This window comes from Eptatretus burgeri, chromosome 2, assembly GCF_056783735.1.
Source record: "Eptatretus burgeri isolate ZD-2024b chromosome 2, Ebu_testis_v1, whole genome shotgun sequence".
NCBI classification, from domain to species: Eukaryota; Metazoa; Chordata; class Myxini; order Myxiniformes; family Myxinidae; genus Eptatretus; species Eptatretus burgeri.
In genome coordinates, this window is record NC_140962.1 from 157697414 (window position 1) to 157718374 (window position 20961).

General features: G+C 42.8%; 1 protein-coding gene across 3 annotated transcripts in view; it reads left to right on the top strand.

The window, feature by feature from the left end:
• The first annotated feature begins 1488 nt into the window (after positions 1-1488).
• Positions 1489-20961, top strand: part of LOC147033686 (NACHT, LRR and PYD domains-containing protein 12-like) — a 143868-nt gene continuing 124395 nt past the window's right edge. For all 3 annotated transcript variants that reach the window (XM_085871805.1, XM_085871806.1, XM_085871807.1), the window contains exon 1: positions 1489-1632. The gene's annotated coding sequence lies outside the window, so the exon portion shown is untranslated. The remainder of the gene's footprint in view (positions 1633-20961) is intronic.

The following is a 20961-nucleotide window of genomic DNA, read 5'->3' on the forward strand; positions in this document are numbered from 1 at the left end:
ATGGACATGTTTGTAAAAGGTACGTTCCAAGGTACAAGTCTGAAGATCATATTAAACACCAAAGGTGGTAAATACTTCGAGATTCTTTCATTTGTACCTTTCTTTAAATGTACCCGAGAGAATAAACTTGTGTAAACATTAAACAAATATGTTCGAGTCACGAACAAAACCCTCCAAACCTGGTTTGTCATCCTTTCCACGACGGTACTCAAACGAGTGTTTTGTTTTCTTTACTCACAGAGTGCTTGGAATGTGGATTCGAACTCCAGCAAGAGCCAAGTAAGGACCTGGAACCGGATTAAAAGGGGGAAACAGGTTTTTACACAAACATGACTTTTCACCATGTGGGGAAGATTGCGTACCTGTCCAGTTACCTTTATACACCTTACACAAGTGGGACTTACACACGTAACCTCCACGTAAAAACTACCAACGCAACCACCACCTCACCAACACCAGCACAACAACCACCAGGAGCACAGCTACCCAATCACAATCATTGCTACCAGTATTACCATTACCAATGCAACCACCAGCACAACAAGCATCACCACGAGCACAACAACAACAACAAAAAAACAAGCACCACTTGCACAACCACCAGCATCAGCATCAGCATCACAACACCACCAGCACAAGCCTGGTGTTGGATTAATGGTTAAGGTGGCTGGCTTAAGATCTGAAGGTCTCGAGTTTGAGCCCCTGTTTCATGACGTTGAAGTAACATCAGGTGGGTTGACTCAGCCTGTCATCCTTCTGAGGTCGGCAAAATGAGTATCAGCATGCTGGTAACAGGGGGCACTCCATCAGCGGAAAAGCCACGCCTCCCCCCAAAAAACGCAACCAAGCAACCACAAGCTGCATACGAATAAATACATAAATCCACCGCCACCTGTGTTTTAAAGATTCCACATTAACTTAATTAACTTACTCACCAATATCAACCACATTGGCACCAGCACCAGCACCAGCACCAGCACCAACACCAGCACATATTAAACAGATTAGAGAGCTTGGTTCAGGTATAAAAAGTGCAGCTTTTGGGTGTTATTGGGTTTTGTTGGGTTTTTGGTTTTGGGAGTTATTGAGTTTGGTAGTTTCGGGGTTTGGGTTCAGATTGGCATGAAAAGGCGATTTGTGCATGTTTGATGGGTTGAATGATTTTTCCTCTGTTTCTTTCATTGTGGAATTGTTAACAAAGTTTTAAAAATAAATATTTTCATAACATGTCACATTTACACTGCAAAGTAATTTTAACCTTTGCATTACCGGCACACAATGGCCTTCACCTTGTGAGATACCGTAGGATCATTAAAAACCACCACCTGAATGCAGTCTGGACAGCCGGCTTTATATGATGATCAGAAGTAAAATGTGATCCAAATTCCAGCCCCACCCTTCCTCCCCTCGTGTATCTTCTCCAAAGGATTTGTATGAGCACAAACAGATCACGTGTCCTCACGTCATGACATATGATGTCACACCTGCCTCTCCTTAAGTGTGGAGTCAGGGGGGGTCGGGGACCCACTTGACACGAGCAGGTGTTCAAGGTTGGAGCGATTATTATCAAACGAGGCTAAAACCCATTGATTGTGGATATAACAGGCGAGGAGTGGACGTGAGTTTTACCAGGTAAGCACCTGTATTCCAGGGACAGGGGTGGATCCAGGATTTTAGGTTTGGTGGGGGGAATGCACAAAAATTTATATTGGATTTAAAAATATAATTTCACTGAGCAGAGCGAGGGGAACATTTTTGTGGGTGTTTCTTTTTGGTGTTTTCTTCCCTTTCACACAAGTTTGACAACACAAAGAAAGTCAAGTTTGGATATTTTTTTATAATGTGCTCAGTGGATAATATGGATTTTCATGAGTTATTTAATTGTTTATCATTTCAGAATGTTTATGATTCATGAACAGATTTTGATTAAAAATAAATAATTAAACGGTCGTAGGATGGGATGAGAGCTTGGGATCACTTCTATACTAAGTAACAGTTAAAATTACGTTACAACACCCAGTGTGCTCTCTTTCTTCAATGGATAGTTAAACAATTAAGATGCATAAAAGGACCAAATTATTCTTCTTATTCTTATTCTTCTTCTTTTTCTTGTGTATGGCAGCTTGGTTGCCGGTAGCTATCATTTCTCGGAAGCACGGCTGTGCCTCTGATGCTGTGCCCGTATACCAGTAGACTGGTGCTCATTTCACCGACTTCAGAAACATGACAGGCTGAGTCAACCCCACCTGGTGTTAATTCAGCAGCCAACGTGGCTTGAACTCAGGACCCTAAGTTCCCACGCAATGCTACTAATAACAAGACATCACTCATAATCATTATAACAAAATATTACAGCATGGAAGAAGATGTCTGGAAGAACATGGAGAAAAATTCAAATTTGTGCAGAGAATGGAGAGAAGGGAAACACAGATAAATTCGAACTGCGTGCATCGGGACTTTGTGGCCACTCTGCAGATAGACTTTCCCGCCAGAAGAGTTAGCTTACACAATGTCCTTCTCAAGACTGTGTGGGGTAAGTATTCCATAAATCTAGTTTCATGTGCAGCCTGTGGCTGCTGGTTGCATCATTGCTGGGAGCGTGGCTGTGCCACTGATGCAGTGGCCCCTCTTTCCAGCAGGCTGGTACTCGTTTTGCAAACCTTGGAAGGATGACAGGTTTAATCAACCCCAAATCAACCCCAAATCAACTGTTATTTAAGGGCATGACGGACTCAAACCTCGGACCCTAAAATCTGAAGTCAGCCACCTTAACCGTTAAGCCAACACAGTCTTGTTAATAAAAAAATGTCTCGTCAAGACAAATGTGAATATGGTATGGGTTTGGCTAAAAAGTATTAAATATAATAACAAGGTATAATTAAAAAAAAAAAAAAATATATATATATATATATATATATATATATATATATATATATATATATATATATATATATATATATGGGGTATAGAACAGGTTAAGAGAAGTGTGGGCCCCGATGAGGAAGGGTCCAGTGAGATTGGTTCGAGACAGAGTATTATTGTATAGTGGAGGATGCAAGTAAAGGGATACCTCGGGGATCAGTACTGGCAGTATTATATATAATTCATATTAACGATTTGAATAGTCATTTTAAGAATCGGTTTTCTAAATATTCAGATGATACAAAGCTTGGAGGTAAGGTAGATAACAGAGAGAGTGGTGATCAGATTCAGGAAAGTGTGGAAACTTGCATAGATTGTGCAAAGTATCAGGTTCAGTAAAGTCGAGATAATTTAAGATTGAATAAAATATTAGTGGATGTAGTTCAACAGAAATAAATAAACGAGAGATTTTGGGGATGGATAACAATAACTAAATAGACGACATGGCCAAAAGTATGTGGACAACTGCTCGTCCAACTTCTCATTCCAAAATCATGGGGATTAATATGGAGTTTGTGCACCCCCTCCTCCTCCCCCCCAACCCCCCCCCCTAGCTGCTATGACAGCCTCCACTCTCTGGGAAGGCTTTCCACGAGATGATGGAACATTACTGCGGGTATTTGCTTCCATTCAGTCACAAGAGCATGAGTGAGGTTGGGCAGTGATGATGGGCGATTAGGTCTGGCTCGCAGTCGTCGTTACAATTCATCCCAATGGTGTTCGATGGGGTTGATGTCAGGGCTCTGTTCAGGCCAGTCAAGTTCTTCTACACCGATCTCGACAAACTATTTCTGTTTGGACCTCGCCTTGTGCACGGGGGCATTGCCATGCTGAAACAGGATAGGGCCTTCCCCAAACTGTTGCCACAAAGTTGGAAACACAGAATCGTCTAGAATGTCATTGTATGCTGCAGCGTTAAGATTTCCCTTCACTTGAACTAAGGGGCCAAGCCCAAACCATGAACACCAGCCCCAGACCATTATTCCTCCTCCACCCAACTTTACAGTTGGCACTATGCATTCAGGCCGGTAGCATTCTCCTGGCATTCACCAAACCCAGACTCGTCCGTGGGACTGCCAGATGGTGAAGCGTGATTCATCACTCCAGAGAACGCATTTCCACTGCTCCAGAGTCCAATACGGTGAGCTTTACAACACTCCAGCCAACGCTTGGTATTGCACATGGTGACCTTAGAGTTGTGTGCGGCTGCTCAGCCATGGAAACCCATTTTATGAAGCTCTCGACGAACATTGCCTGTGTTGACATTGCGTCCAGAGTCAGTTTGTAACTCAGTAGTGAGGATTGCAACGGATGACGGACGTTTTTTTCTGCACTACACGCTTCAGCACTCGGCGGTTGATTTTTGCACCTTCTGCGAGCTTGCGTGGCCTACCACTTCATTGCTGAGCAGTTGTTTCTCCTAGACATTTCTACTTCACAATAACAGCACTTACAGTTAAACGGGGCAGCTCCAGCAGAGCAAAAATTTGATGAATGACTTGTTGGAAAGGTGGCATCCTATGATGGTGCCACGTTGAAAGTCACCGAGCCCTTCAGTACAGCCCATTATACAGCCATTGTTTGTCTTGGGAGACTTCTTGGCTGGGTGCTTCATTTTTAGCTCGCCTATTCAAAGAACAGAGAGCTATTGCGATACCCCCGGTGTGAACGTAAGTGTGAGCGTGAAAATGTTAAATTTTTTGGTGCAAGTTATTTCCTTTCTCATGTTTTTATCTACCACACTTTTTTACTGATTACAATATACATATATTGCTTTAAAATTATTTGGATCAGACTTCACTGCAATGCTTTATCTATATTAATATTTCGGCACTCCCCTTTCTTTGTTCCACCATCAGATTTTTGTTACTGCATGAAATGAAACAAGATTTGGCACATATACTAATGACATTATTGTCTTCCTTAAGAGGCCCCTCAAAATTCGTTTTGATGCATTTTCACAAACCAACGGATTCCATTCAAATTTGGTACGATTATGGCTTTTGGTCCAACTTAGGTCATTGGCTATAGATTTTTTTCCATAACACTTCCGATATTTGAAAAAATCGATAAATCGATATCCCTTATGGGATTTTCCATTCAAATCCACTCAAGTTTAAGGCCTACGGGGGACGCAAATTTCCACTTTTCCCCGGGCGCTGTTTACCTCCGCTACGCCAAGCTGTTAGGGTTAGGGTTAGGGTTTGGGTTAGTGTTAGGGTTAGCTGCCCTAACACTAACCCTAACCCTAACAGCTAACCCTAACCCTAACCCTAACAGCTAACCCTAACCGCTAACCCCTATTCAGGAAATTTGCAAGAAAGCCCGGGCAACACCGGGCTTCATTGCTGGCCCGAGCAATGCCGGGCATCTTCTTCTTCTTCTTCTTCTTTCCGCTGCTCCCATTCGGGGTCGCCACAGCGGATTATCCATATGATCCGCATAGTGATTTGGCACATTTTTTACACCGGATGCCCTTCCTGACGCAACCCTGGTCGCCTCTTGTGACACAGGGATCTGGTACACCTTTTTTAACCGGGGTATACACCGGCCCAGTACACTGGTACTCATTTCGCCGACCTCGGAAGGATGACAGGCTGAGTCAACCCCCTGGTGTATTAATTCAGTGGCTCAACAGGGCTTGAACTTAGGACCTTTTGGATCCCAAGCCGCTGCCCTAACCACTGCGCCAACACCAGGCTTAATGCCGGGCATTACTACGAGTAAATAATATTATTCAACTAATCTTTTAAAAACGATAACTGTATAAACAGGGGAGGATTGGGTGGCTTTGACACCAACTCTCTGGTTCAGACTGCAAGACGACCTTGATGATCAACATTTGGGGATAGTGTGTAAATTACGAAAATGTGTCCCCATCTACAATGTATCAAAATAAAACTCAACACCATGAAAATCGGACGAAAATTGTTCAAGTTGTGATAAAAAGGTGTTTTTAGTTAATTGGATCATAATTTGAAAAAGATAGGTCAAGGACACAAATCAAATATCAGGTGCACAACTTCCCTGCAGGTACACTATGGTGATGCAATAACATATTGGAAGGCCAAGTGGTCTTTCAGATTTCACTTCGGCTGATTTTAGTGATGGCAAAAATCGCGTTGTGTGTTTTTTTCAGACCATCAATTCTCCTTGACCTTTAACCCATGGAGAGGTATCATGTAAATTAAGCGTAAATGCCACTCTTGGCGAGCTCTCCTACCAGTTCTTCGAAAGCTAAGTTTCCCGGACCATTTACGTTGTTTTGCTGTTTCGTTTTAGTTTTAGTTTGGTTAAGGTACCCCGTCCATTTGACTGTTTATTTCTTCTGTTTATTTTTCTTCTGTTTATTTCTTATTTTCTTCCGCTGGCAATTTGCGGAATTGCTTTAAAAATTTCGCTCTTTCGCTTTAAAAATCATTTTCTCAGGAACGCTAAGTCCGATCGACAGGAAATTTTCACCATAGTATTATCTTTTTTTGTTAATTGTGATGTCATAGGTCACGTGGTGCGGGCGCCATCTTGAAAAAAATTTGGACTACCTGTGATTTTTGGACAAGATTTCATGCCAATCTCGACATGATAAACTTTGGACCTCTGTATCTCTGAAACCGCACAATGTAAATTGTTTTCGATTCATACATTTTAATAAGCTCACCATGGGGAATACGGATGATTTTTTTCTTGACGTCATCAGTGAAGCGGTATCCCGGTGAAAAGTCATTAACTAGAACGCTGCACAGGAAAAATCTGAAATTTATTGAGCGTCATCTTCACAACAAATCACCATAGAAAAAAAATATTATGACGTCATAGGTGACTTGGTTCGGCAGCCATATTGTTTTGAAAAAAATAATTAAAAACACCTCCAGAACGGTTGAACTGATTGAGCTGAAACTTTACAGCCATATTCCCCATGACATCCTTTTCCAAGTCTGTTAATTTCTTCTTGATAGGTCACATGGTTTTGAGGCAATCTTGAATTTACCCTAAAACCATGAAACATCTTCTTCTCCAGAACGGCTGGTCAGATCAAGTGGGAACTTCACACAAGTATTGCATACGAGTAGAGAATATAAGTTTGTTCATTTCTTATTGATAGGTCACATGGTTTGGCAGCCATGTTGGATTCAAGAATAATATTAAATAATGTTTTCTCTGGAACTGCTAAATCTATCAAAGCGAAAATTTGCAACTATCATCGACCCTCATGTATGCACGCATGGTAAAAATTATTACATCACAAGTCACATGGTTTGGCGGCCATCTTGGATAGAAAACGCACCTTACCCAATTAACACGAAACTTCACACACCTATTCCACTACAGGATTCGAGGCAGAATTTAAATTTATGATGTCATAGGTCAGATGATTCATCAGCCATCTTGGATTGAAATTTAAAAATATTTTAAAATCTTCTTCTCCAGAACGCTGGACAGATTGAGGAAAAATTTCACACACACTTTCCCCAAGACACCCTTTCACAAGTTTGTTAATTTCTAATTGATAATTCTCATGGTTTGGAGGCCATATTTAATTTACCCTAAAACCTTCAAACATCTTCTTCTCCAGAACAGCTGGTCAGATCAAGTGGAAACTTCACAAACATATTGCACACGAGTAGTGAATATAATTTTGGTAATTTCTAATTGATAGGTCGCATGGTTTGGCAGCCATGTTGGATTCAACAATTATATTAAATAATGCTTTCTCTGGAACCACATAACCTATCAAAGTGAAACTCTGCAAATGTAATCTACCCCCATGCCTGCATATAGGTAAAAATTATGACATCACATGTTACATGGTTTGGCGGCTGTCTTGGATTAAAAAAACCGTACCATGTCCGATAAACATGAAACTTCACAAACCTGTTCCACTACACGATTGGAGCAGAATCTAAATTTATGATGTCATAGATCACATGGTTCGTCAGCCATCTTGGATTGAAAATTAATAAATTTTTAAAATCTTCTTATCCAGAACGACTGGACAGATTGAGGCAAAAATTCACACACACTTTCCCCAAGACATCCTTTCACAAGATTGTTAATTTCTAATTGATAGGTCACATGGTTTGGTGGCCATAATGAATTTACCCTAAAACCTTCAAACATCTCCAGAACGGCTGGACAGATCAAGGGGAAACTTTACAAACGTATTGCACATGAGCATTGAATATAAGTTTTTTAATTTCTAATTTATAGATCACATCGTTTGGCAGCCATGTTGGATTGAAGGATAAATATTAATTCATGTTCACTCTGGAACTGCTGTTTCTATATATGCCAAACTTCACATTTATAATCTAGCCAACATGTGAAACGTAGGTTTAAAATTTCAACCAGATCAGCCACTCTGTTTGGCAGCCAGAATTATTTAATTATTTGAATCTGAGAACTTTTAGATTTTTGTTTTTCTTCCAGAAGGCTCACTTGGCTGCACCTGAATGCGTTTGATGGTACAGGAATCTTATATATTATTTCCAAGTTTGTGGTTTCGTGTCGCGTTATCTTCGACTTTGTTCTGCGCTCGAGTAACATGATATTCGGCTTACATTATCTCAAAGACCATATGAGGTGCATGGTACAAAAAAAAAGTAAATAAAATGGTTCGGAAACAGTGAAATCGTATTCCACTTACTGCATTAAAGTAAAATTACTACTGATACTCTGCATCAGTTCCTTTCTCAAACACACCCACCCCAACAATTCGCGAAGAGCGCGGGTTATGCTGGTAGCAATTAAATTGATACCGACAATGTCCCCAGGAAAAAGGGCTAACTGCATACATAATAACTAGATTGAACACTTTGTGCGACCCGGTTCGTAACTCATCAGTCCCGCACTGTCTCGAAGCAGGCCTGTATTTGTATCACTATTAAATAATGTTTTCTCTGGAACCACTTTTCCTATCGAAGTGAAACTTTGCAACTATCATCTCCAGAAAGTCTCACATTGTATCAAAGGTGGACGTCTGGGTACCTGCCACCAGTGCCACCAGTTATAAAGTGGCAGTTCTAGTTATTCGTGTTTTCCGTAAACTTTTCTGTGCCGAATCGTGTCCTGTTGTGTTGAATCGTTTGGTGTGTTTATCGATCTCAGTCGGGCCTACCAGTGATAGTCTAGTGTACATGCCCTCCTGGCTTCTGGTTCATTCTCGCTTCCTTGTTCTAGTTGTTACTTCTGGACTGTCAGCTTAATCCTTTTTTTCTCTGCCCTAAAGAAATTAAACCAAGGTGTATCTTCTCCTCCCCCCCCCCCCCAGCAAATATAATATATAATATAATATAATAGCGAACGTAGTGAGCGTCATACTTAACGTGTGCACATGAGAAAATAGGAAACAACAACAAAAACAACAACACAATACCCTGGAAATTTGGAATCCGTGTCGTTGGCTATGACCCTTTTGCTTCCGTTTTTTTTTTTTTTTTTTGCTTCCGGTTGTTTTTTGCTTCCGGTTTTTGGCATGGGGAATGATGCATGCCGGGAGATAAAGGCATCGTCGGAGACATGAAAGACCCAAATATCAGACATGGTGTATATTTCCTCCACTGATTTTAATAAAGATATCTCCTGCATCATCAAAAAATATTTTTTAATCGTGATTTACATTATTTGATCGCTGCTACCGAATCCAGGCCGAAGTAACAGGAAATTGCGTATACAGTTGTGAACAAGTTATAGGTAAAGTCAGAAGCGAATATAAGAAGAATGCTACGTTCGCTTCTAGTATTTATTTTTTTAGATGAGATCCTGTTCTAGGCGGTGTAGTTGGCGTTGTGAAGGTAATGTTGAGGAATTATTTTTTTCAGATGAGATCCTGTTCTAGGTGGTGTCGTTGTTGTGAAGGTAATGTTGAGGTATAATGTTGAGGAAATATTAATTTTTTTAGATGAGATCCTGTTCTAGGCGGTGCAGTTGTCACTGTGAAGGTTATGTTGAGGATTTTTTTTTCAGATGAGATCCTGTTCTCGTGGTGTAGTTGTTGTGAAGGTAATGTTGAGGTAATATTTAATTTTTTTAGATGAGATCCTGTTCTTGGCGGTCTAGTTGTCGTTGTGAAGGTAATGTTTAGGTAATATTAATTTTTTTAGTTGAGATCCTGTTCTAGGCGGTCTAGTTGTCGTTGTGAAGGTAATGTTAAGGTAATATTAATTTTTTTCGATGAGATCCTATTCTAGGTGGTGTAGTTGTTGTGAAGGTAATGTTAAGGTAATATTAATTTTTTTAGATGAGATCCTGTTCTAGGCGGTGTAGTTGTCGTTGTGAAGGTAATGTTGAGGTCATATTTATTTTTTTAGATGAGATCCTGTTCTAGGCGGTGTAGTTGTTGTGAAGGTAATGTTGAGGTATAATGTTGAGGTAATATTTATTTTTGCAGACGAGATCCTGTTCTAGGCGGTGTAGTTGTTGTTGTGAAGGTGATGTTGAGGGAATATTTATTTTTGCAGATGAGATCCTATTCTTGGCGGTGTAGTTGTTGTTGTGAAGGTAATGTTGAGGTAATATTAATTTTTTCATAGCAAAAATACTTTAATTTGATATATTTAAGAAGCGAATGTCAGAAGAATTCTACGTTCGCTTCTTGGCTTTGCCTATTCCATATTATAAATGAATTACTAATATTAACAACTGTTGACATCACTTCCTGCAGTTTGCAAGAGGGTAAGCTCGATTGGAACAAATACAGTGGTTTTTGTGTATTTTGTTCTCGTGATTTGTGTCAGGGGCTGTGTAACTATATTTATTAAGCTATATTTGTGTTCATAACAGTTTTATCAGCGATTTGTGTTAGTTTATTGAAGAAGCAGGGGGAGGCCTCGGTTTAAGTTTAGCTTTAAGTTAGTGGGAACCTTGGGAGTATGGGGATAAAAAGGGATATAAATAGAGACCGAAGGAGAAAGGAAAAGTTCATAAAATGTGGTAGTTTCTCAATGTGGGCCGTATCAACAGAAGAGGAAGCAAAGGGTTCTTATTGTTGCAGGAAGTGTGAGGAAATGGCCCACTTGAGGATAGTTTTTAAGGAACGCCTCGATAATTTGCAGCAAGAAGTAGAATGTGAGAAATTTGTAGATAATAGTTGGTTACATTTGTGAAGTGAGGTTATTGGAAGTGGTGACAGTGTAGCTGTGGTGGAGGTGTAGCGTGGGCAGTCAGTGATGGAGGTGCAACGTTGGCAGACAGTGGCAGTGGTGGGGGAACAGCGTGGACAGGCAGTGGTGGAGGTGCGGCGGGGACAGGTAGTGCTGGAGGTGCGGCGGGGACAGGCAGTGCTGGAGGTGCAGCAGGGACAGGCAGTGGTGGAGGTGCGGCAGGGACAGGCAGTGGTGGAGGTGCGGCAGGGACAGGCAGTGGTGGAGGTGCGGCAGGGACAGGCAGTGGTGGAGGTGTGGCAGGGACAGGCAGTGGTGGAGGTGCGGCAGGGACAGGCAGTGGTGGAGGTGCGGCAGGGACAGGCAGTGGTGGAGGTGCGGCAGGGACAGGCAGTGGTGGAGGTGCGGCAGGGACAGGCAGTGGTGGAGGTGCGGCAGGGACAGGAAGTGGTGGAGGTGCGGCAGGGACAGGAAGTGGTGGAGGTGCGGCGGGGACAGGCAGTGGTGGAGGTGCGGCGGGGACAGGCAGTGGTGGAGGTGCGGCAGGGACAGGCAGTGGTGGAGGTGCGGCGGGGACAGGCAGTGGTAGTGGTGCAGCGGGGACATTTAGTGGGTACAGGCAGTGGTGGAGGTGCAGTGTGGCCAGGCAGTGGTGGAGGTGCAGTGTGGACAGGCAGTGGTGGAGGTGCAGTGGGGACAGGCAGTGGTGGATTTGCAGAGGGGACAGGCAGTGGTGGATTTGCAGCGGGGACAGGCAGTGGTGGATTTGCAGCGGGGACAGGCAGTGGTGGATTTGCAGCGGCGACAGGCAGTGGTGGATTTGCAGCGGGGACAGGCAGTGGTGCGTTTGCAGCGGGGACAGGCAGTGGTGCGTTTGCAGCGGGGACAGGCAGTGGTGAGTTTGCAGCGGGGACAGGCAGTGGTGGGTTTGCAGCGGGGACAGGCAGTGGTGGGTTTGCAGCGGGGACAGGCAGTGGTGGGTTTGCAGCGGGGACAGGCAGTGGTGGATTTGCAGCGGGGACAGGCAGTGGTGGATTTGCAGCGGGGACAGGCAGTGGTGGATTTGCAGCGGGGACAGGCAGTGGTGGATTTGCAGCGGGGACAGGCAGTGGTGGATTTGCAGCGGGGACAGGCAGTGGTGGATTTGCAGCGGGGACAGGCAGTGGTGGATTTGCAGCGGGGACAGGCAGTGGTGGATTTGCAGCGGGGACAGGCAGTGGTGGATTTGCAGCGGGGACAGGCAGTGGTGGATTTGCAGCGGGGACAGGCAGTGGTGGATTTGCAGCAGGGACAGGCAGTGGTGGATTTGCAGCGGGGACAGGCAGTGGTGGATTTGCAGCGGGGACAGGCAGTGGTGGATTTGCAGCGCGGACAGGCAGTGGTGGATTTGCAGCGCGGACAGGCAGTGGTGGATTTGCAGCGGGGACAGGCAGTGGTGGATTTGCAGCGGGACAGGCAGTGGTGGATTTGCAGCGGGACAGGAAGTGGTGGATTTGCAGCGGAGTAGGCAGTGGTGGAGGTACAGTGTTGGAAGGCAGTAGTGGAGGTGCAGTGGGGGCAGGCAGTGTTGGATGTGCACCTGGTGCAGGCATTGGTGGAGGTGCAACAGTTGCATGCAGTGGTGTTACAGTGGTTGCATGTAGTGGTGGAGGTGCAGCAATATAAATTTGTAGACATGAGGTGTGCGAGCCAGTTTTTGTGAGTGATGAGACAATTAAATATGTGGATTCTTCATTATGCAGGAAGGATCGTAGACATAGAATTCTATGTAATTTTGAAGGAGCGAGAGTTCGGGACATTGAAGGAAGGGTAAACCATATTATATCGGGTCATGGCAGGAAGAAGTTGGTTGTAGTACACCGAGGTGTAAATGATGTTCGGAAAGTTTACTCAGAGGTTTTGAAAAATCTATACAGGATATTGGGTAAGCACCTGAAGGCAAAGGGTGATGAGGTCATGTTTTCTGGGATTCTTCCACGATTTTCTAACAATATTGAAATTATGAGCAGAGCAAAATATATCATCCAATGGCTGGTGCAATGGTGGAGGGAGGAAGGTTTTACATTGAAGAAGCAGTGAGAATCATTTCGGGGACAAAGGGAGTGTTTCTGGAATGATGGCCATGTGTTCAATAGATTGGGGGCAGCAAGGTTTGCAGTGGGAATTGAGGAAGGAATTCAGGATTTTTTAGGTCAGTGTAGGGTGGGGAAGGTGGGAAGGAAAGAACGGATGATGTAATTGTGATGAGTCTGGCGAGGCAAGAAAATATAATTTAAGGAACGGAAAAGTTAAACATATTCTATACCATTGCCAGAAGTTTAAATAATAAGATTTAAGAGCTTGGAGCCAAAGTGGATAGTGAGGAGAATGATATGGTTTCAGGAGGAGAGTAACTGGAGAACAGGATTCAAATGCTACAAGGTGTATCCATCCATTGTGACCATACTCTGTGCAGAGCGTTGGTGCTTCCTTAGCAGTCTCCTTGGCTATTGGGCAAAATCCTGAACGGGTCACCACTCCGAAGGTATATTGGTGTGATATGAAGGAGGGAATAGGAGAAGTAGCAATCTGGGTAAAGGACAGGCATTGTATTAAGATATAGGGGTGACATTAAGGAAGGAATAAATGTTGAGGATTCTGTGTGGCTAGAGATTGTAAAAACAGTTAGATACTGCTAGTATTGGTGTAATTTCTTGCCACATTAAGACAAAAAAATCTTTAGTTGAATACAAACTGTTTCTTCAGGAAAATACAAGACACTCCTGTGCACAGATGGAAGGCCCCAACTTGCTACATAGTTGCAAGCTGAAGTCTTAATTGTACATAGAATATTGAGTGTAGAGATACAGTTTTTACCAAAGTATCAGAAGGAACTTTGTGGACTTCAAATTTTCCACATAGATGGGTTTTGCTTTGTTTTGGAGTTTGTTTACATCCTCGGAAGGGGTGTTAGGGGGGTGAGGAGGGGGAAAAAGGAGAGAGTCAGGTTTGCCCTGCTGATTCAGATAATCACCAGATAGATAAAGTTTTACAAGGTTGTTTACAACTGAATCAAAGAAGTGTTTGTACTCTGCTCTTTACGAGCTTTCTCAGCATGTATATTTATTAAATTATTTATCAAAAGCACTAAACTAAGTTAATTTAACATTTTTACATTTTTTTATAAATTCAATGAATTATTCAGTTTCCACAGTTCCCCCTTTGTTCATACAGAAGAACCTAAGGGTTTGTTCTGTAAGGATAAACCTACTGAAAATCTAAATTTATCATTGGCTAGCAGCAGGCTCGTTTCCACCACATCACCTTGACTTGCGCTCTGTGGTGGGTGAACACCCAAGCAAGTGGATGCAACCCTTGGGGGCCACCACCTCCCCATACCCACAGAGTTGGGGTGCCCAGGTGATTTGGAAGGAAAGAACCCTGTGCACACCAAATGTACACATCCAATAGGCAATCGCCTTTTCCAGTAATACTAATCCGATTTAATTTGAGCAAGCCGCTCAAATTCTTTTTCCCCTGAAATCTTAAAGATATCTCTCTTATTCCACATCTCTTCATTGCAATCATCTATCTGTTTTTGGTTCTTTAGAAACAATTGTTGAATTATTTCAAAAGGGTTTTTGTCGGACCCAAAGACACGAGTGTCTGCACTTTCGTATTTTCTATAAAATATCACTGACATGGTGACTTGACTAAATATTATACTAGGTTCTTCATTAACTGGGTCTTCTGGATCTTCTGGATCTTCGTAGTTTCTCAGATGGTCGGTCAAGGGAAACTTCATGCACCACCATCGACGTCACTGTGGCAAATGTTCTCTCACGCACACCAATCATTACTCTTATGCATGCTATGATGACAACAATAGCAATGAATATCATAAGCCCAACTAACAATATGTGGAGTATCCATGTTCCCCATCCACCAAACATCTTTTCCAACCATGACCCGAAGTCCCATTCCTTATTATAATCATGATACTTAGAAGCTACCTTCCTTGCGTGTTGTACCACGTCATGGATATGTACCGTTTAATGATGCCTGGGGTTCCACGAGATTATTCATTTGTATCCTTGTATCCATCCTTGTCCCAGTAATTTGTCCCTCAATGGTTACTTTTTCTTCCCCATGGTATTGGCATGTTGAGTTACCCAAGTAAGGTCCATTATTCTTTTTCTACTTACTTGGCAAACTATTCCTACTTCTCCATTTATCACCTCAAATGCGGTTGGTATTTCTCAAATCCTTTTCCTGAGATAGTGAATCAAAATTTTTTCCGATATCAGGGAGTATGGCCATCTTTTTCCATTGTACATAGGAAGTCACATTTCACCTGATACTTAAGATAGTACCAGTGCCAATAGTCAGTACATTTGTACCCCCCCCCCTTTTTCCTAGTTACTTGTTATCTCTTGTACTCTCGCCCTTTCTTCCCCTACTTCCCCTTCTATTCTAGATAGGACTGGGTTAGCCTGTTTATGAACCAGGTACCCACATATATCTTCCCCTGAAAATGGGACTGCCAAGAGGGGCAGTCCATGCATGGATAAGTGCGGTAGCTGTGAGCAAACCCAACACTTGCACCTGCTCATACTTTTGTAAAGATATTGCTAAAAAGGTGTTCAGTGTATGTCCAGTTATCCCTTAATGTAACACTATGCCTCATTTCAGGTGTACATTGTCTATGTCCCCTGCATCCCATGTGGCACGGGTGCATAATTATGTGGAAGGGTCATATAAGTGTTTGTCCCAGTGATACCTTTCTCATGCAATTGGTCCTGATGTTTACTTTCTCCTGCCCTGCGTTCCCAGTCACGATCCTTTGCTTGTTTCCCCTGCTCTCGACTAAACATTCTGCTCTCCATAGCATTTCCATAATGCACTCACTGTCTGTTATCATCCATATTATCACAATTATGTATGTGCTAATCAAGAGCACTGCTACATGTCATGAACCCCCGGTAACGTTCTTCCCACTTGCAGATTTCCTTTCTTTCTCTTTACGACTTCCTGAATGCTTTTTTCAGTGAGATGCGTGAATCCATGATTGGCTTACCTTTGTACTTGCCAGCTGTATTGGTGACCAATAATAATTGATGGGGTCCGGTCCAACGTGCCTTCAGTGCGTTTTTCCGCTTGAACACCTTGATGTACATCCAGTCGCTGGGCTGGATGCTGTGGTGTTCCTCTGCAGCTGTTCTGGTAGTGCTTGTTTGACCTGCGAGTCAAATTCTTTGACAACCTTTGTTAAGGCAACACAAAGTTAATCGTTGTCTTGTCCATCATGTGTATGTCCATATGTTTTATAGACACTTTACCAACATTATAACCTCGTGATGGCTTCGTGGTTAGAGTGGTGGCTTGGGATCCTAGAGTCCTGAGCTCAAGTTCCGTTGACCACCGAACCAACACCAGGGGCTGACTCAGCCTGTCACTCCTCCGAGGTTGACAAAATGAACAGCAGTACACTAGCAATAGGGGCACCACATCAGCGGCACAGCCACACCCCAACCAATGATGCAACCAACAGCCAAAAAGGCAGCACACCCTACCAACATTATGGTGTTGACAATACACACAAAAAAAAATTTCCTGGCACAGCTGCAAATCCTGGAGCATGCCATGTTCATAGCACCTCCTTCAACATCCCCATTTTGCTCGTGTGGCTACTTCCGTGAGCCAAACGAGCAAACCATGATAAAAGTGCCTTTGGGGCAACCACTTTCACCCTCCTTTGAAATCAAAGTTTTTTTTTCTGTGTTATAACAGCAATCTATTTTCTCCCACTTGGCTCTTTCACTTGCCTCAGTTGCCTCGTGTAGTGCTGCAATGTCATCAGTAGTTGGTGCCCTTTCCCCATTTTCTCTTTGACTAGCATATTTGCTATATGTTGTGATTTTGCTGCTTGTTTTGCTGCTAAATCAGCGAAAGCATTTCCTTTTGAGACCATATCTCTGCTTTGTATGTGCTCAGCATTTCACTATCGCTATTTGTTTTGGTAAGTGAATAGCTTCTGGCAGTTACACTATCAATTTATCATTTTTGACTGGTGTACCTTGCGATGTTATGTACCCCCTTATTTTCCAAAGTGCCCCTACATCGTGTGCCATCCCGTACACATATCAAGGAATCCGCATATATTGTTATGCTTCTATCCTCGGTGAGATTGCATGCTGCAATTAGCGCACATAGTTCTGCCTGTTGTGCGGAATAATATCGAGGTGGCTTATCACTTTCACTTTCAGAGCACACTGCATATCCTGACAGTTATGACCCATCTGCTGCTTTTGTTGATGAGCCATCCACAAAGACTATCATTTTAGGGTTTTGCAGCGGGATGTTCTTTTCCTAGTTCCATACTGTAATATGCTAATGGATGCATTTTGTCACCATGCTGCTGCGTTGGTACTGCTTGTGCAAATCCATCTCTCTCATGGGTATATCGATAAAACGTCTTGTCATAATCAGGTAAACCTAAGGCCTGTGTCATTGTCAGAGCTGTTTTGACCTTGCCAAAGTATTCTTCTGCCTGTTGTGTCCACTCCATCGGCTCCGGTGCTTTGTCCAGCATCATGTCTAACAGAAGTCTTACCAGTACTGCATAATCAGGTACCATCCATCCATCCATTGGGACCATACTTTATGCAGAGCATTTGGTGCTGCCTAAGCAGTCTCCTTGGCTAACGGACACAATCCTGGACGTGCCGCCACTCAGACACAGATCAGGTACCCATTGTCTACAATATCTAGCCATCCCCAAGAAACATCTCATTTCTTTCTTTGTTCTGGGTTTCGGAACATTCAGAATAGCCTGCACCCTGTAATTTGACAATCTTCTCGAGGTTTCACTCAATACATGCCCTAGGTAAGTTGCCTGGGTTTTGCACAGTTGTAATTTGGCCTTTGGTATTTTATGGCCTTTGGCAGCTATCACTCTTAAAAAGGTTAATGTGTCCTTTTTGCAATTATCCTCTGATATTGAGCAAATCAGAAAGTCATCTACATACTGTACCAAGGTAGACCCCTTCAGTCTTCACAGGCAAGATTTGGGTGTTGTACTTGCTGACAGTCTCTCCAATTACCCCTGCTCAAGTGGTGCTGCGATTACTGGAGCGATTTCTTTTCTGGCCTTTTCATGTATAGAATATTGTTTGATACAGGGTCGGGGCTTGGTTTTATCCACCACAATATGCACTGTCTCTGCATCTTTTATCCTCCTTATTTCATTTTGGTGTGTAGTCCATAATTCCTTGGGTACTTGTGCCAACAAGTTCTCTTTCTCCACCATCGATAACATTTCTCGACATGGTAACTTATTTATCTGCTCAAAAACGACCATAGAATCCACTCGAGGCTGTTCCCACACGTACCCTTTGTTTCCTTACATGCGATACAAATTTCTGCCCCATACCTGACAAACATAATATCTTGACAAACCCTTCAATTGTGTGATCAGCCCAATCTCCTTCGCTCTGTGTCCTTCTGCGATAATTAATGTAATATGTGGTGTTATGTTCACCGTTTGGTACATCAAGTCATGTTGTTGTGTAAATTTCTACCTCCAACCGAATCTTACCCTTCTAAAGATCAACAGTTTTGATATAGAATTCCATACCGAGTGCATTTTGTACTTCATTTGCAGAATAAACATCATAGTATGCTGTACAGTGTAGGGGTTTAACTAATTCTACCATATTTTCCCCCATATTTTCATCGTGAGGTTCCAACCAAAGTTTTATATCGGGAATTGTTTTGAACTCTGCCAAATTCTGCTCAGTTATCTCTCGGACATTTCCTTCATGTATTTGCCACCAGTACATGACAGGCCCGACTGATCGTGATAGCATTTCTAAGGTTTCGGTTTCTTCGTTCTCTGGAATATTTATACCAAACGAAAACTATACATTCTCTTTAAATAAGATCTTACAATTCCAACAATCTCTCCACTGCATTCAGCACGATGATCTCACCCGTTCATGCTTCATCTGAAGGTCAATCATCCCAGCAGCCTATTTTGCATAGCCAGGCAAAAGATCGCGCGTGCATCTTCGCTCCGCACTCGAGCTTCGTGGAGATTTCATTTTAATTCTCTTACATTTATAACCACAATACAACTGCATATGTGTTCAACACATACATACTCGCATGCATTGAAACGTTGTACGCAAATTATTTCAGAACAGTGACTCAATATAAACACCTCACAAGAAATCGCTTTTGTTCCATACGCGATGAATTAAATAATTCTGATGTTAATTCGATACTGGTTTTCACATCCTTTGTTCATTCATTGGACACGCTCTCAGCTTCCATCTCAGCTGGTTTATTTTCTTCAATTATTTTTCACATCTCCATTTCTACTGTATGGATTGCAGTGGCCTTCAAGGTCGCATTCACTTTCATACCTCCATTCTCTCTCTCTGCTGGTGTTGTTATCTGAATATTTTTTTCCCATATTTCCTGTGGTGGGTGGAGAGATGTTGCTGGTAACATTTTCTTTACTTCTTTAAGGGTAGCTTGTGCATCTTTTTGAACTCCCATTTATGCTCACACACTTCACCTGCTCCTCTCTTTTAAGGCTCTCTTCGGCCCACCATTAAAGATTTTCCTATCGACTGGTTTTCGAGTCATTTGTTTTTTTCTCTCTCTTTCTCTCTGTTTTTCTCTCCCTTCTCAAGTTTTCAATTCTGTCTTGCTGAAATATTTGCTTTTTCTGTTCGGTCTGTCCACAACCTCACATCTTTTGAAGTTCTCGACCCAAATGTCTCATTCATATATTCGGCATTTGACCCACGAGGAGCGGGCACATTGCCACCCCATGCTTTTTGATGCTGATTTCCATAACTGTACTTCTAAATCGCTTTGAGCACTCGGCAGCGCTCTTCTTTCTTTTCAGCGATTTCTTTCCTTGCACCTATCCACCCTCTTGACTTGGCGACTCTAATCCAATACGCAGTGCCTCTACGCTGTTTAACACAACTTGGCAAACTCATCTGCGCAACGCCTCCACCCTCCAACTTATGACTTGGATGTAAATAGAGGATGTAAAGGGTAATTTTGGAGCATGTCACATGGGAGAAGGATCTGGGGGTGGTAATATATATGGGAGGTAAGCAGGCAGCACAGTTCCAGGCTGCTCTATCTAATGCAAATGGGGTTTTAGGTTGTATTTGGAGGGGCTCATTGATAAATCAAAAGAGATGGTGTTAACATTGTACAGCAATTTAGTGAGGGACACATCGAGAATATTGTGTGCCGTTTTGGTCACCACAACTCAGGAAAGACGCCGATACCACAGAGCGGGTTCTGCACAGGGCTCCTAGATTGATTCAGGGCCTCGCTAGACTTAGCTATGAGGAGCGGCTGAAAGAGACAGGGCTTTATTCACTAGAAAGGAGGTAGTTACGAGGAGATACAATTGAGATGTTTAAGATGTTGAATAATTCATCTGCATTTATTTTATCTATACCTTTCATTAGAATACACAGTGATAGGACCAGGGGCAATAGCCTGAGAGTAAAGTAGAGGAGGGTTAAGACTGTACTAAGGCAGGGGACTTTTACTCAGAGAGTAGTTAATGCATGGAATGGCCTCCCTGGAAAGGTAGTGGCAGCAGAAACAGTCGATAAGTTTAAATTAGAATTACATAGGTACCTGGAAGTTATGGAGATAGAGGGGTATAGGGATGTTGACCGGACTTTTAGGTAATTTGAGCATTGATGCGTGATTGTGTGCATGTGCACAAAGTCCTGTTGGTGGGGGGTCTCAAGGGGTGTTGTGTGGTTGATGTGTGTTATTAACCAAGCCTGTGCCCCTCCCCTGAGGAGGAAAAAAACAACAAAAAAACACAAACTACAAATATTTAACAACGAAAAAAATTACATGCACACAAAAACCCACACAAACACTATTAAAAAAATAATAGATTTTGCATTTTCTT